Genomic DNA, 17,241 nt, shown 5'->3' with positions numbered 1-17,241 from the left:
AGGTCGAATCACCTGATTGACGTACAAGTTTGCAGTCAGAGTGCTTGCGATAACAACGAGGTTGCTACTGTGTTCATTCGAAATCGCACCCCAAATCACAACTCCAGGTGTATGTCCAGTGTGTCTAGCATGCAGACAGATTGGTTCCAGGTCCTCAGCTCACCTCCTTCTAACAAGTACGTGGCCATCACTGGCCCTGCGGCAGAAAACACGACAGGCCTCTTCCCTGCCACCCAATCAGCACTCGCCTGACATCACTGATGCCGCAGACGGCGGTAGTTTGGGGTCAGTGAAAAATTAAACCGCGTGTACCTAATGGAAATTTGGGAAAAGCAATCGTCACCGAAGTTAATCTGTCGGTAAAGAGGGAGGAAAGGGTTACATCTAAATGAAAGGAAAAATGCAAATGAAACTGGTGGAAATTAATTTTGAAAAGGGGTAAAGTTAATAAAGAAAGTAAATGTGCGGCCGTTACGTCAACAATTAACTAGCGGTAATTAGATATTTGAGATTTTGGGGAAATTACGGTCGCCAGTCCTTTGGACAATTACTATAGTAACTGAAAAAGAAAGGTTATTACACATATAATTAGCACTAGAAGCGTGGCAACTGAAGGTTGACACGTGTAGTGTGAAAACTGAAAGTTTGTCAGAAGTAATAAATTTCGTTACACTCTGACTTAATTTAGCAAAATAATTAATAAAATCGGAAAATTGAAAGTTAATTTAGTGACTGAAATTAAAAGTGAGCTTTGTTTCTGAAGCACATAGAAATTCAGTAAAATACGGTTAGTCTTGGGCTACCTCAACAATCATTTCAAAAGCTACTTGAATCCACGCAATTTAGAAATAAGAGATTTAACTTTGAACTTGAACTAAATGATTCTGCACAATTAACAATAGTAAAGTTTAGTACGTACCAAGCTAAGCTGCAGTCACAGGTAAGGTAAAATATGCTAACAAAACTCGCACTCTTAATTTGTGCTTGTGTAATCTAAATATTGTAGCCAGCTATGAATGCCTTAACTGAACTTTGAAATTAAAGCAGTGAAATCAAATGATGCTATTACTTTAATGCTGGCATTTGAATTTCAACGAGACTCGGGTTCAATCCGGAAAAGGAAGGGACCCTGCTTGGTAATGCAATTGGGACAATGAGCAACAAACGTTCATGCTAAGTTGCTGTAATTTTGTGATTTGAACAGTTTGAAAAGCTGAGGTCTGCCATACAGTTCTAAAACTTTACGTTCTTCCAGTCTCCCTTGTTGGTTGATTGAAGGTTTGAAGCCGTCGATCGAGGAGGTAGCGACAGTCACTCATTGTCGGCCGTCGCTGTTGCAGAATCTGGATGTTGGCGCGCCTTCTTCTCGACACGGTCACCAGGCGAAACGGGCTCTTGATGTGCGCCAGCTAATGCTTCCCGTCCGCGACACCGTGTCAGAAACTATCGTAGCAAGTCGAGCGCAGTTACATGCTGCCCAACCCCGAAAGCGCGGCAACTCGCGGGAGCGTCACACAACACACCTGCTCCACTGCACTACCCCAGCCAGACTCCCTTCTGCCCGCGCTCCAAGCGTCAGAGTTAACACCACCAAAGATCCTAAACACTTTGGTTCTCCACACGGCCTATCGATGTATTCGTTCGATAGCATAGTTTTCCCTAGGCCAGACCCAGCGTATAAATACAAATAATATTCACAAAACAAACCAATTATACATCGACATAAATGCATATATATATACAAATAGTAAAACAATTATAATATACAAAGACACAGAAATGTTATATCTTCAGGTAACAAAATAAGGAAAAAAATTTATAGTACCATAGATGGAAATAGGAGGATATGCATTTCCGGCGGTACAAACAGACGCTACAGGGAGTCTGTCTCAGACTTTCCCTTGAAGTAACCGATTTGTAACAGTTTGTTGTTTCACTTCGGTGCCAACTGCTGGTCGAATTGCTACAGCAAGATGCAGTATTACTCACCAGAGCCAAGCGCCGAACCTGATGGTCTTCCCTCTCGGTAGTGACACATGACCGTCGGGAGTCCTGTCTTCTGGCGATCGAACGTTCTCGTGACCACCGCTACAAGAAATCATCTCCAGGGGCTACAATCCTGACAGGTCCACCTGCAATATAGCAGGAGGAACATCCGGCTTCTCGTAGCTGTATTACACGACCTAGTTCAAACTCGCTGATGTCTTCATAATGGAATCTTTGTCTCCTGAAGGACATTCCTTGACTGAAACAGATCACCACGCCAAGTCAAAGGTGATTAACGCTCACGACCATTACAACATATATTTAAAACAAGCCTGATTTGCATCTTCGTAGTCGTGCTACTAGCGCCCCTCTTACACGACTGGGACGCAATCTGAACGTACATCATCTTTCAGATGTGGAAACACGCCCACCACCTTCGTTTATTCCTAAAACTCCTTATTGATGTTGCGATTCATTTCCGTCAGTGTAGAATCAGGAGAACGGTAGATAAAAATACAAAACAGATTAAGAAGGCACACCAAATAAAACCCTTCCCCAAATTGATGAAGAGTCTATCAGAACAACACAAGAAGCTTCCACAGAATGATCAAGCAAAATCTATTAATGTACAAAGCACCAAACCTTCAATTTCGAGATGCTAATGGGAACATCGCTCACAGTGATTGAGAAAACTGTAAGACATTAGCAGAACATTTTGAGGAACTCTTAAATTGTTAATCCAATCTTGAAAAATTTGAATTCACTGCTAATTATTATGATGAACCATATTCAAGACCAACAACAACTGAAGAATTACAAAAACTCATTGCAGAATAAGAAATGATAAAGAATTAGGTGAAGATCAAATTGTGGTCGAACGTTGGAAAATAGGTAACGAAATTTCCACTAAATTTCTTCATTGCATCTTCAACAAAATTTTGGAAGAAGAAGACATCCCAGCAGAGTGGAAAACAGATGTCATCCACCCTCTTCACGAAAAAGACTCCAAAACCCACTCAAACAATTATAGATGAATATCATTGCTGGATGTAACTTACCAGATTCTTTCAAAAGTTCTTCTAAATAGAGCAGAGCCACAATTGGAACCACAACTGGCGGAGTACCTGCGAGATTTCTAAGAGGGTAGATCATACTCTTGGCAAATACTAACCTTAAAAAATATTATGACATACCAAAGAAGAAGGCTACAAGCAGACGTGATTTCCCTCATTTGTTTCAAGAAAGCATGTGACTCGGTTGATTGAGGTTATTGTCAGTAATAGAAGAACGAGGTTTGGAAAAGACAACAGCCTACACAATAAAAGCCACTATTACCAATACGTTTTTCAAAGTTAAATTCATGGGTGAAGTGTCAGTTCTATATAAAAAATTAAAAAAAACAGGAGCAAGACATGGGTGTGGGATTTCTCCGTCATTGTTTAATGGTGCTTTTGAAAAAGTAATCAGGGAATAGAACAAAAGTATAAGCAGTGAAATACGACTTGCTTGCAACAAGAAAAATCTCAGAACCGACTGCATTCCCTTTGCAGATGATTGGGCCCCTTTGTTGAACCAGTGGAGGAAGCAAAAAAACAAGGCCTTGAGCTAGAGAAAGAAGCAGCTAAAATAGGTATTAACATTTCCTTTGAAAAAAAATCATGAAAAATAAGGAACATCCAAATAAATAGTTAAAAGTAAAAGGACGGGAACAGAAATAGTAAAAGAATGTAAATAGCTGGGGGGACGGGATTATTTGGAATGAAATAGAACGCAAGGCAGTAGAATCCAGGAAAAAAAGAACCTGATTTAGCCTTCTAATTAACCAAAGCGTAAAACAAGAAGTCCCTTTCATGGGACTCCAGACTTAACCATGGCAAAACAGGTATGAAGCCAGAAGCATTGTAAGCAGGAAAACCCATAACCATGAATCTTACAGGCCAAAGAGAATATTTAGAATCAAAAGAAAGAAAAATTTTAAGAATAAATAAATAAACAATAAATAAAGGAACAAATCTTCAGGAAAATAAAATAGTATATATACCAAAAATGAAACTCTTAAAAGGAACTGAAAAACACAGATATTATGCGAAAAAGAAGAATAAATTTTTTACAAACATCTTCTAGGAATGAAATGTAGTTGCCCAACTAAACGAACTTTTGATTGCTTCCATAACCGTATAACGAAACCTAATTTCTTTATAAATATTCAGAACGACGTAAGGGAATTGAAATTACAGGAAAGTCATTACTCAATAGAACAGTTCACATAATTATTAACAACGAAAAAATAAGGTCCCAAGAAAAATTTAAAATACACATAATTATTAACAACGAAAAAATAAGGTCCCAAGACAAATTTAAAAAAAGGTCGAAACCCGTCGTCTCGGTAGAGGAGAGAAGAGGGAGGTCAGAGTGAATGAAGAAATAATGGACAAAATGGAAGGAAAAAAAGAAACGACTGATTCATCGTACTCCAAAGAAAACAAAACGAAAGTAGGAGAAGAAGAAATACTAAAAAAAGTTATCACTCATGCTGCAACGTATCTGATGATATACGAAAGTATTGTTTCAGCGGGATACCCATTAAGTAAGTCTTGCCGGACTTACTCTCAAGCAAAGTGGTTAAAATGCAAAGTGTTTCCGTGAAAATGACTGCAATCACCGTCAGATTGTACACGTCATTTGCGATGAGGCGTTAAAGGGAAATGCGTTCTAGTCATTTTGTTGCTCGGTGATGGGGAAGACTACATGGCACATGATTAGACACAAGTTAACCCTTTAGTGCTCGAATTAACTATTGCTTTTGTTACAATGGAACAGAAGCATTTAAAGTGAAAAAGCTGTTTTTGCCTTTCGAGTTTTAATATAATCTACTGTACTGTAAATGGAACACTAAGCACTGTTGAGAGCAAAACAAACATTTACTTGAAAGAGTTGCACATTTTTGTACGGAAACAAATTAAACATGAGTATAAATTATAAATAAAAGAACAAAAACAAAAAATTGTTTGGTCTAATAAGCAGAGAGATTGTCAAGAACTAGTACCACATTACATTAATGGCACTGGGTACATGCTGGTATCTTACAGTCTATTTCACCACATCGTTTTCTTTTGTGTTCCAGTATTTCACAATCATGAGCTTCATTCCATCAAATCGGAGCTCATCTGCCACAGTACTGGAGTGCCAAGTTTGTCAAGTCCCTTTCGGTGGAGTCGCTTACGTTTCCAACCATACCTGCATAAAAATATCTTAAAAAATTTACTTTATAGGTCACATTTTCGTTTGAGAAGTAGAGTATTCAGGCATTACATACAGTAACATCCAATACCCAACTGAAAAGAGCCCAGTACTACTTCCTGTTACAAATATTTATCCTGTATTGACTCACATTTTGATTCATTCCATCATTTCACCCATGTGTTTGTTGTATTCTGTCAGGATGGGAGGCCAAGGAACTTCAATGTAGTTCCTTTATAAAACTAAAATATGGACGTGAAAATGATGAGAAATGTGTAACTAAGTGGAAAAACTGTCACCACGGCGTAATTATAATAATGATGCTTCATCTTTATGTAAGCACAGATATATTTTCGACAAATGCTGCCTTGCCACTTACTATTGTCCCACTTGTAGCTGTTTAGTCACCAGCAAATATTTATTTTATTTATACAGTGATCTCCAGCAGTATAAACATGTACATGAACGTATAAACACCTGAGGATGGGCGCAAGCCTGAAACCGGTGTGTGACAAATAAATAACCTTTTATTGTGACTGGTAGTGGAAATTCTTTTACACCCTGTAAAGGAACAGTCACGGAGTTCAACAGCATCCACTACAGATAAAATTCGTTTCATGACTAAAATATTGCTGTTATCAGCGAAGAGAATTTTTCACCATGAGTAACGCTACTGGGATAGTCATTGATGTATATCAGGAATAGTATTGGTCCTAATATGCTACCTTGCAGAACCTCTATATTAATGTATTTTGGTTCTGATACTGGGTGTTACTAGATGTTTAGATCTATTTGAAGCATTTGTTAGCTGTATTCTTTGTACCCCATCTGCTAAGTATGATCGAAACCAGTCATTATCGACCCCTCTTATTCCTAATGGTTCTAATTTATTTAATAGAATCTTGTGGTCGACTGTATCAAAGGCTTTAGAAAGGTCCAAAAATGTGCCTGTAACACACTCATCTTTGGCAAGAGCATCAAGTACAGCTTTTGTGAATTCTACTATGGCTGAATCCGTATTTTTGCCACTTCGGAAACCAAACTGTGATTCGCTTAAAAGATTGTATTTATTCAGATAATTCCTTTCTCTGTCTTTCATAATCGCTTCTAGTGTTTTTGAGAATAGTGACAGCAGGGAAATGAGTTGGTAATTTTCTCCGTCTTCTGCATTGCCTTTCTGCTGCTCTGGAAATGTCCCTGATGTGACGGATTCATTTATTATATTTGTTAAAGGGCCTCTATGCATTGTTTCAGTACACACATTGGTACTTCATCTAAGCCTACTGACTTTTTATTTTTTAGTTTCTGAATTGTTTTATTGACTTTGTTCTCTGTGGTTGGAAGTAACGCCATTGTATTTAGTGCAATATTATTGACAGATGTTGTATTTGTTTTGGGGAATTTTTGAATTAATTTCTCTGCAAGACTTGAAAAATGCTCTTTTACATAATTTGCTAAGTGTTCTGCGTTTGTTTGCCTCTCCCATTTCCTTTTTTGTAACATCCGAGATTGCTTTGCTTTTACTCTCTGCATTTTATATTATTTTGTCATTAAACGACTTTTATGCAGCAGTCAGAACCTTCCTATAGATCTTTTTGTATCTGTGATCTAAATTTAAGGATTCTGGATCATTGCGACTCTTTTTCATGGAACTGAGGTATTTAAGTGTTCGGGAGGGCACCTTAATACCTGCTGTTACCCATCTGTTTCTGTGAGATGCTGATACAGACCTGCATAATTTTGGAAATGCCTTTTCAATGTTCAATTTAAATAATGAGGAGAATTTAGAGAATTTCACATTCACATTTGTTTCCTCATACACTTCATCCCAGCTTTGTTTTGCTAGTTCTTTTCAAAAATATCTTGTTTTGATATCTGAGAGATGTCGTTTGAAGGCTTGTAGTTTGGGGAAAGATTAGATGCCTGATTTTACTGTTGTTATTTTACAGAGATGGTCTGATACAGCTACATCACATTTTTCCTTGTCGATATTTGTGCCCCATGGTCAATTACTGCTGCAGTCGTTGTAGTAACCCTTGCTGCACTACTGACCAATAGGGACATGCCAAAACTTTGAAGGTTACTTATGAGGGTGTTGCGGGATTCATTTGTTGTAGTTAATGTGTTGTTAATATGTTGATGTTAATGTCCCCACGCAGAAATTTGTTGACCTTTATACCTGAGGCTTCATCTAGAACTTCTGTTAATTTATTGAAAAAAGTGTCCCCACTACCACTGGGAGATCTATACACACAAAAAATGATTAATCTCTTGGTGATATCAAGCCCCATTAATTCAATAGCTGATATTTCAAACCGTTTGTCTTCGCATACTGAAGTGAGGTTATGTCTGGATTTGAACTGCGTTCATTTCCTGATACAAATGCATGATCCTGCACCCCTTTAAGAAGTTTTGCAGTAAGAGTTCGGTCTTTTATACAGCAATAATACTACATGCTGTATTTCTGTGTTTCTACACCAGTACTCAAGTACACAAACTACCGTGCAGTTCAAGGATTGGAGATCAACCTCTAACAGTTGTATTTCATTTTTTATTGATTGCATGTTTTGATGGAGCATTGTTAAGTCTGCGAAATGCCTAATGTTACCCTTTCCAATGATTTGCTTTTCTTTGTAACATCTGATATGTGTGATATTTGGAGTGTTAAAATCTGTCTTGTGAATGTTTCAGTATTTTTTAAACTGTAGGAGATACTCTTTAGGTAGGGGAACCTGTTGTCTGGATTTATCCTAAAAAGACTTACCTTTCCTACCCATGTCAAGAGGTATTTAACCATGTGTGGCCTGAGATCCTCCCCCTATACTTTCATGAATCAGCTGTACCAATCTTCCCTTCCCAATCCTGTTTAGGTGTAGGCCATGTCCCGTATAGCCCCATATGTTGATAGTCCTGATGGGCGACAGAGAAACATGAGCAAAGTTGGCTGTTCTCAGAGCCATCCCTAACTCCACATTAATTCACCTCACAGCTCCATCAAGGTGTGGTCGATCATGAGGCCAGAACAGCTCAACAAGGTGTATGATGATGCCAAGAGTCAGGGAAGCTATCTTGTCCAGGTCACCACAAAAAATGGTTCAAATGGCTCTGAGCACTATGGGACTCAACTGCTGTGGTCATCAGTCCCATAGAACTTAGAACTACTTAAACCTAACTAACCTAAGGACATCACACACACCCATGCCCGAGGCAGGATTCGAACCTGCGACCATAGCAGCAGTGCGGCTCCGGACTGGAGCGCCTAGAACCGCACGGCCACCCCAGCTGGCCAGGTCACCACATATTTCATATGTCCCACCCCTGTCGAAACTGTTTACCACCCCATCCACTATCACTACATGGTCCTCTTTTGTAAAGTCCTTACATAAAGACCCTAAGTCATCTATTACATGACTTAGCCCTGCATTTGTCTTGAAGATCCTGGTGGCCTGGTACGCTGCCCCTAAACTTCCTGTAACTGAGGGCCTACATCTCGCCCAGGGCTACTACCTAGTGGCAGCACTTTCAGCTTCCTACCACTTTGTACATTCCTTGGCGTCTTGGCCTTGGTTGAAGTGTGTTGCACGTTTCCTGCACACCATTCTACCTGGGGCTCTTCTCCACTTAAGTCTGGCACTGGTAGACACCTGTTTTTGATGTTGATGATACAACTGTCATATCGCCTTCTCTTTCTGTCCATCCTCCTACCAGCTGCCACTTCCCTACCACATTCATCCCCCCCTATCTCCCTTGATCTTTATCAGTTCCTTCCTTGCATCCTCCAACTGTGCATGAGGGACACAAATTTTCCTTTCTTTTTCCCCAATCAAAGTGGTTATACTGCATACTCTGGAGTTCCAGGAGAGAGACTCTTCTGTTCTCCCAATATTCTCCCCACTGCATCCCCCCCCCCCCCCAGTGAAAAAATTTCCTACAAGTCTGACAGCAAATCCCACTACTCACTATTCTATAACAGCTCCCACATATTTCAGTCATGGTCAGTTTCGAAAGAATATTTAACTTTAAAGAATGTTTTAAATTTGCCAAGGGTGTGATATTAGCTGTAATTAAAAAAACGACACGAAGATCTTATTTTTCGGTTTTTGTTTTTGTACTTATTTAGAGACACAATGAAATAAGAATGAATTAATAACTACTCTGCTTTTGGAATATTTACCTTATCAAACGTGTTTAGTCACGTTTTTAAACGTTTATAACTCGGAAAACTTAGGCCTAGATCCCGTATGTCTAACTAGTAAACAATACGAAATGTGTTAGTTGAATACGATTTAGAAACATTTAATTACACTTTTATTGCAACAATATACACTGATGAAACTAGTAGCTGTCATTTTTTAACGAATTTTGCACTGTCAAGAAAACTCGAATAGAATATTTTGTGTTTATGTCACACGTAATTTCGGGCTATGTCGCGATTATTGGGACTTCAGAAACACGAAGGTTTTTCAAGAACTCTGTTGGGACGCTAATATTTAATTGCATGACAAGAACGGCCACTACAGTAAGCATACGAAAAAAAAAGAAAATTTAAATATGATGCTATTTCCTGTTAAAGAAGTTTTATAGCGGACGAAGAAAATACGTGTGCTCTCACCCGACTGACATCGTGATCCTGATGTATATTTCAGTATATTGCGTTCACCACACTCAAAAACATTGTACGCCTTATTGCCACAATGTTCACAAACATTGCAACAGGGAGACCAATAAGATACGTAAAATCTGCAAATATATATAAAACTGCGTTGTAGTTAATGTATGTAAATTACCTGTGAACACACTACAATGATACTAGGACAACTCAAAAATATTTCATTATGTTTCAGAAAGGCAGCTCCAAGGCTTTGTGGTTATGTGATATTTGTTAACATGCTATGATGTGGAACTGGAATCACAATGGTAGCCATCATTTTAGTGTCTTAAGCAGAAGTATGAAGAAGAAAATACTGAATCAACTTTAATTGTGAGTGCTTCACATAAAGTAAAATTACTATTAAGTTTGGTAACAAATAAATGCCTTTAGAAAATCATTGTATTATTATTATTGCTTTCCTGGCTCATCATTTCTTTGTGAGTGTAAGGCATCAATCTCTTTGCTCTATCCTATCAATTCCCCTCCAGACAAAGTGTTTTCAATTTAATCTCCCCAACAACCCTTGAGCATCTGCTTTGAACGAACACTCTGCGTGTGCTGCATAACGTTTTTTCTAAATAAGAATAAGTATACTTGGTGACAATTGTTTTTTCACGGTATGTATACTCTTCTTGCTCACCATTTTCTCGAATGAAGTTTCGTTCACATGATATATCTATTGCTTTCATCCAGTATAGGAGACATTTTATGCATGTCTTCCATTTATCTACAGGAATCGTTACAGTCACACGCAGATTGCTGCCATGGGCAGTATGTACACCACACTAGTGAGAATCCCACCAAATTATTTTATTAACTGAGTTACATTTCCTGTCAGCAAACTACACTTTCTTCTTCTTCTTACACGAAGAAAAATGAATAGACACCTCCAGCACATTCTGTGGTCCTATGTGACAATGTTAGAAAGGCTTAACAGTTCCCAAAGCACGTTTTTACAGCTGTTGCAGTGGACATAACATGAGGTAGTATCAGTCCTTTCCAAAAGCCTTACCTTTTGCCCCACTCCCAAATTGAGTAATGCTGGACTTGTTAAAGAGCTTCTCTCCTTCTCCTGGCTTTACAGTGGAAATACTTTTCCACCTCAACCCTACCAATCAGACGCAACCTAAGACTACTGTTGAACCCTTCCCGACTCAGTTCGATCCAACTGTGGTCCACCCCTGCTGCCCCACAAATCACCCTCTGTTAACTTTCCAGAACTTCTTAATTTTGCCTCACCATCATTCTCCAAATCCCTCAACATGCATGCTAACCTTACATCCACAGAAAGAATAGCAATCAACTACAGAAAATTTGATCCCAGGCTTGCGATCCTACCAGTTGACAAAGATTCACCACTGTTGATTTGAGCTTCAAGAATTATCTGGGAAGGTCTCTGCCAGCTGCCTGATTCGTCCACTTACAAATCCTGCCATAGCGACCCCATTCCAGAAACTTAGCAGGATCTCCAGTCTCTCCTCAAATCCTTATGCACATACCAGAACAGCTCCCCAGAGTCTATATCTCTCCTTACCTATCCCACATGCTTCCTAAAGTACGTAAACCCAGCCACCCAGGAGGCTCCATTGTGGCTGGTTACTGTGCTCCCACTGAGAGAATCTCTGTTCTCACTGATCAGCACCTTCAGTCGATCACCCACAACCTACCTTCGTATATAAAAGATGGCAACCATCTCCTTCACCAACTCTCCATAGTTCCTTTTCCTTTACCAGACAGTGATCATCACTATTGTTGCTACCTCTCTTTATACTAACATCACTAACGCCCACGGCCTTACCACTTTTGAACCCTACCTTTCCCAGTGCTCAACGGATTCCAGATCAACAACCTCCTTTCTAGTCTCTATGACCAACTATATCTTCACCATGATTACTTCTCCTTTGAAGACATCACCTACAAACAAATCCATGGTAGTGGGCACCCACGTGGCACAATCATGCCAATCTATTCATGGGTCATCTAGAGGAATCCTTCCTAAGCACCCAGAATCCCAAACCTCTCACCTGGTTCAGATTCACTAATGACACCTTCATGATCTGGACCAAAGGTCAGGAGGCCCTATCCATATTCCCTTAGAACCTCAACACCTTCCCCATTCACTTCATCTCGTCCTCCTCAACCCAATAAGCAGCCTTCTCCAATGTTGACATCCATATCACAGATGGCTACATCTGCATCTCTGTCCAGAACAAACCTACCAATCTCCATCAATATCTCCATTTCGACAACTGCCACCCATTCCATACCATGAAGTCCCTTCCATACAGTCTACACACCTGTGGCTAGGATGTATGATGAGCAGTCCATCTTAAAATATTCCAGGGGTCTCACTGAGGCCTTCACAGAATGTAATTACCCTCCTAATCTTGTACAGAAATATATATACAAGCCCAACGTACACTGTGTGCAGTCTCCACCTCACTGCTTCAGCGCTAGTCTACTGACGATAGCGCATCTTGTTCAGTGCGCCCTTCTGGTCGATCTGCGGCACACTCAGCTTCCCTGCCTCATTACCTCAGATGCTTGCGGATGACGAGACAGCCACTACCAAAGTGTTGCATTTCCTGAGACAGAGTGGATTTTACACTAAACTGTAATACTCCCACACTTTCAGTGTTAGAGGTGGTTGTGAGAGTGGCAGAGCATCCCCTGTGGAAGATAACACGTGCGGAACCATAGGTTACTTTCTTCTCCCTCACCTTGTCGTGCCTTTAAACACCCCTGTGCATGACGCTGCCTGGATTATCTCAGTTTTCTTTTACCTATCGTGATACAACTATTGTCACGCCCTTTTTCGAACTCTTTGACTGGCTTATGTAGACGGAGCAGCCAATTCTCCACATTTCTCGCTTTTTACCTATTTATGTGTTTGTCTCATGGAATGGAGGGACTGATGACCCAGTAGTTCAGTGCCTTTAAACACATAGCCATAATCATCATTCGTGTGGCGCAAAGTGCAATGCACACTCGATAAAAGTTCAGAATGGTACTATGTTCGTGGAGGCAGGCTTTACTTTAATGAAAATTGTTTTTGAGAAATCAAACTGTGATTATTGACAAAAAGACTGCACAATGCAAAAGATTCTTAACAATTACAACGTTCTCTCATTACAGAGAAACTACTAATGTAGCTTTAAAATTCCTCCAAAATCTTCTCTACCGATAACATGAACAATAAAGCATAATATGTCAGTTTTAATTTTGATAATAAAGTGTCATAGGAAGCTTCTCTTAGATTCACAGAAAACAGATCTCAATCTTTGAAAAACTCAACTGCTCGCTACTATGAGTCAAATAACAACGTCTAAGCACTGCAAACTGAATGCCTAACAAGACAACCATAGATAACATTGAACACAGAATCGAGGATCTTATGCAGTAGTCCTACAATGCGCTCGATCTCCTTTGTTCCGATACAGTAAAGGTGAATTATTTACAATACCAGAAAACATTAGAGAAGCATACACTGTGAAATCCTTGGGTAACAGTAGAAATATTGAATTTAATTGATGAAAGGAGAAAATATAAAAATGCAGTAAATGAAGCTGACAAAAAGGAATACAAACGTCTCAAAAATGAGATCGACAGGAAGTGCAAAATGGCTAAGCAGGGATGGCTAGAGGACAAACGTAAGGATGTAGAGGCTTGTCTCACTAGGGGTAAGATAGATATTGCCTACAGGAAAATTAAAGAGACCTTTGGAGAGAAGAGAACCACTTGTATGAATATCAAGACCTCAGATGGCAACCCAGTTCTAAGCAACGAAGGGAAGGCAGAAAGATGGAAGGAGATTATACACTCCTGGAAATGGAAAAAAGAACACATTGACACCGGTGTGTCAGACCCACCATACTTGCTCCGGACACTGCGAGAGGGCTGTACAAGCAATGATCACACGCACGGCACAGCGGACACACCAGGAACCGCGGTGTTGGCCGTCGAATGGCGCTAGCTGCGCAGCATTTGTGCACCGCCGCCGTCAGTGTCAGCCAGTTTGCCGTGGCATACGGAGCTCCATCGCAGTCTTTAACACTGGTAGCATGCCGCGACAGAGTGGACGTGAACCGTATGTGCAGTTGACGGACTTTGAGCGAGGGCGTATAGTGGGCATGCGGGAGGCCGGGTGGACGTACCGCCGAATTGCTCAACACGTGGGGCGTGAGGTCTCCACAGTACATCGATGTTGTCGCCAGTGGTCGGCGGAAGGTGCACGTGCCCGTTGACCAGGGACCGGACCGCAGCGACGCACGGATGCACGCCAAGACCATAGGATCCTACGCAGTGCCGTAGGGGACCGCACCGCCACTTCCCAGCAAATTAGGGACACTGTTGCTCCTGGGGTATCGGCGAGGACCATTCGCAACCGTCTCCATGAAGCTGGGCTACGGTCCCGCACACCGTTAGGCCGTCTTCCGCTCACGCCCCAACATCGTGCAGCCCGCCTCCAGTGGTGTCGCGACAGGCGTGAATGGAGGGACAAATGGAGACGTGTCGTCTTCAGCGATGAGAGTCGCTTCTGCCTTGGTGCCAATGATGGTCGTATGCGTGTTTGGCGCCGTGCAGGTGAGCGCCACAATCACGACTGCATACGACCGAGGCACACAGGGCCAACACCCGGCATCATGGTGTGGGGAGCGATCTCCTACACTGGCCGTACACCACTGGTGATCGTCGAGGGGACACTGAATAGTGCACGGTACATCCAAACCGTCATCGAACCCATCGTTCTACCATTCCTAGACCGGCAAGGGAACTTGCTGTTCCAACAGGGCAATGCACGTCCGCATGTATCCCGTGCCACCCAACGTGCTCTAGAAGGTGTAAGTCAACTACCCTGGCCAGCAAGATCTCCGGATCTGTCCCCCATTGAGCATGTTTGGGACTGGATGAAGCGTCGTCTCACGCGGTCTGCACGTCCAGCACGAACGCTGGTCCAACTGAGGCGCCAGGTGGAAATGGCATGGCAAGCCGTTCCACAGGACTACATCCAGCATCTCTACGATCGTCTCCATGGGAGAATAGCAGCCTGCATTGCTGCGAAAGGTGGATATACACTGTACTAGTGCCGACATTGTGCATGCTCTGTTGCCTGTGTCTATGTGCCTGTGGTTCTGTCAGTGTGATCATGTGATGTATCTGACCCCAGGAATGTGTCAATAAAGTTTCCCCTTCCTGGGACAATGAATTCACGGTGTTCTTATTTCAATTTCCAGGAGTGTAGATGGTTTATACAAGGGCGATGTAATTGAAGACAATATTATGGAAATGAAAGAGGATGTAGATGAAGATGAAATGGGAGATAAGATACTGCGTGAAGAGTTTGACAGAGCACTGAAAGACCTGAGTCGAAACAAGGCCCCGGAAGTAGACAACATTCCATTAGAACTACTGATGGCCTTGGGAGAGCCAGTCATGACAAAACTCTACCGTCTGGTGAGCAAGATGTATGAGACAGGCGAAATACCCACAGACTTCAAGAAGAATATAATAATTCCAATCCCAAAGAAAGCAGGTGTTGACAGATGTGAAAATTATCGAACTATCAGTTTAATAAGTCACAGCTGCAAAATACTAACGCGAATTCTTTACAGACGAATGGAAAAACTGGTAGAAGCGGACCTCGCGGAAGATCAGTTTGGATTCCGTAGAAATGTTGGAACACGTGAGGCAATACTAACCTTACGACTTACCTTAGAAGAAAGATTAAGAAAAGGCAAACCTACGTTTCTAGCATTTGACAACGTTAACTGGAATACTCTCTTTCAAATTCTGAAATTGACAGGGGTAAAATACAGGGAGCGAAAGGCTATTTACAATTTGTAGAGAAACCAGGTGGCAGTTATAAGAGTCGAGGGGCATGAAAGGGAAGCAGTGGTTGGGAAAGGAGTGAGACAGGGTTGTAGTCTCTCCCCGATGTTATTCAATCTGTATATTGAGTAGGAATTAAAATCCATGGAGAAGAAGTAAAAACTTTGAGGTTCGCCGATGACATTGTAATTCTGTCAGAGACAGCAAAGGACTTGGAAGAGCAGTTGAACGGAATGGACAGTGTCTTGAAAGGAGGATATAAGATGAACATTAACAAAAGCAAAACGAAGATAATGGAATGTAGTCAAATTAAATCGGGTGATGCTGAGGGGATTAGATTAGGAAATGAGACACTTAAAGTAGTAAAGGAGTTTTGCTATTTAGGGAGTAAAATAACTGATGATGGTCGAAGTAGAGAGGATATAAAATGTAGGCTGGCAATGGCAAGGAAATCTTTTCTGAAGAAGAGAAATTTGTTAACATCGAGTATAGATTTAAGTGTCAGGAAGTCGTTTCTGAAAGTATTTGTATGGAGTGTAGCCATGTATGGAAGTGAAACATGGACGATAACCAGTTTGGACAAGAAGAGAATAGAAGCTTTCGAAATGTGGTGCTACAGAAGAATGCTGAAGATAAGGTGGGTAGATCACGTAACTAATGAGGAGGTATTGAGTAGGATTGGGGAGAAGAGAAGTTTGTGGCACAACTTGACTAGAAGAAGGGATCGGTTCGTAGGACATGTTTTGAGGCATCAAGGGATCACAAATTCAGCATTGGAGGGCAGCGTGGAGGGTAAAAATCGTAGAGGAAGACCAAGAGATGAATACACTAAGCAGATTCAGAAGGATGTAGGTTGCAGTAGGTACTGGGAGATGAAGAAGCTTGCACAGGATAGAGTAGCATGGAGAGCTGCATCAAACCGGTCTCAGGACTGAAGACCACAACAACAACAACAACAACAACACTGTGTAGCGCTCGAATCGGTTTTTCATTTCAAAGGAAATGACGGAAGCAGTGCTGTTACATGAAATTTTGCAGAAACTGGGTGACAGTCAGGAGAAAACCATTCAGAAGATTCAGACGGCATTCTGTGATAATGCTAAGATTAAGGAATGATACGATCGGTTTAAAGATGGCTGAACATCGGTGGGGATCGAGCCACGCTCCGGTCTGTTATCAACATACCAAAAAGAATTGGTTATTGCCAAATTGAACGGTGTGGTGGTGCAGGAACGTCCTGTGCCTGTCAGTGAAATTACGGAAAAGGTGGGCATCAGTACGTCTTTCGGCACATTCCACTGTGACCGAAGATTTGGCTACGAAGTGTGTGTCGGCGAAGTTCTTGCCAAAGTTGCTGATGGCGAAGCAAAAGCGGCTACGTGTTGAACTCTGACTGGACGTGTTGGACTCCAGAAGGAGTGACTCAGACTTCTTGAAGATCATACGTCACTGGTTACATTCCTCGCAATTGAATGAGACTTTTTTCGAGAAAAACGAGATTCCTGTGCTCCTACTTGACAAATAGGAAGCAGTTT

This window comes from Schistocerca serialis, chromosome 8 (genome assembly GCF_023864345.2).
Source record: "Schistocerca serialis cubense isolate TAMUIC-IGC-003099 chromosome 8, iqSchSeri2.2, whole genome shotgun sequence".
Taxonomy (NCBI): domain Eukaryota; kingdom Metazoa; phylum Arthropoda; class Insecta; order Orthoptera; family Acrididae; genus Schistocerca; species Schistocerca serialis.
This window is presented reverse-complemented; position numbering follows the sequence as displayed.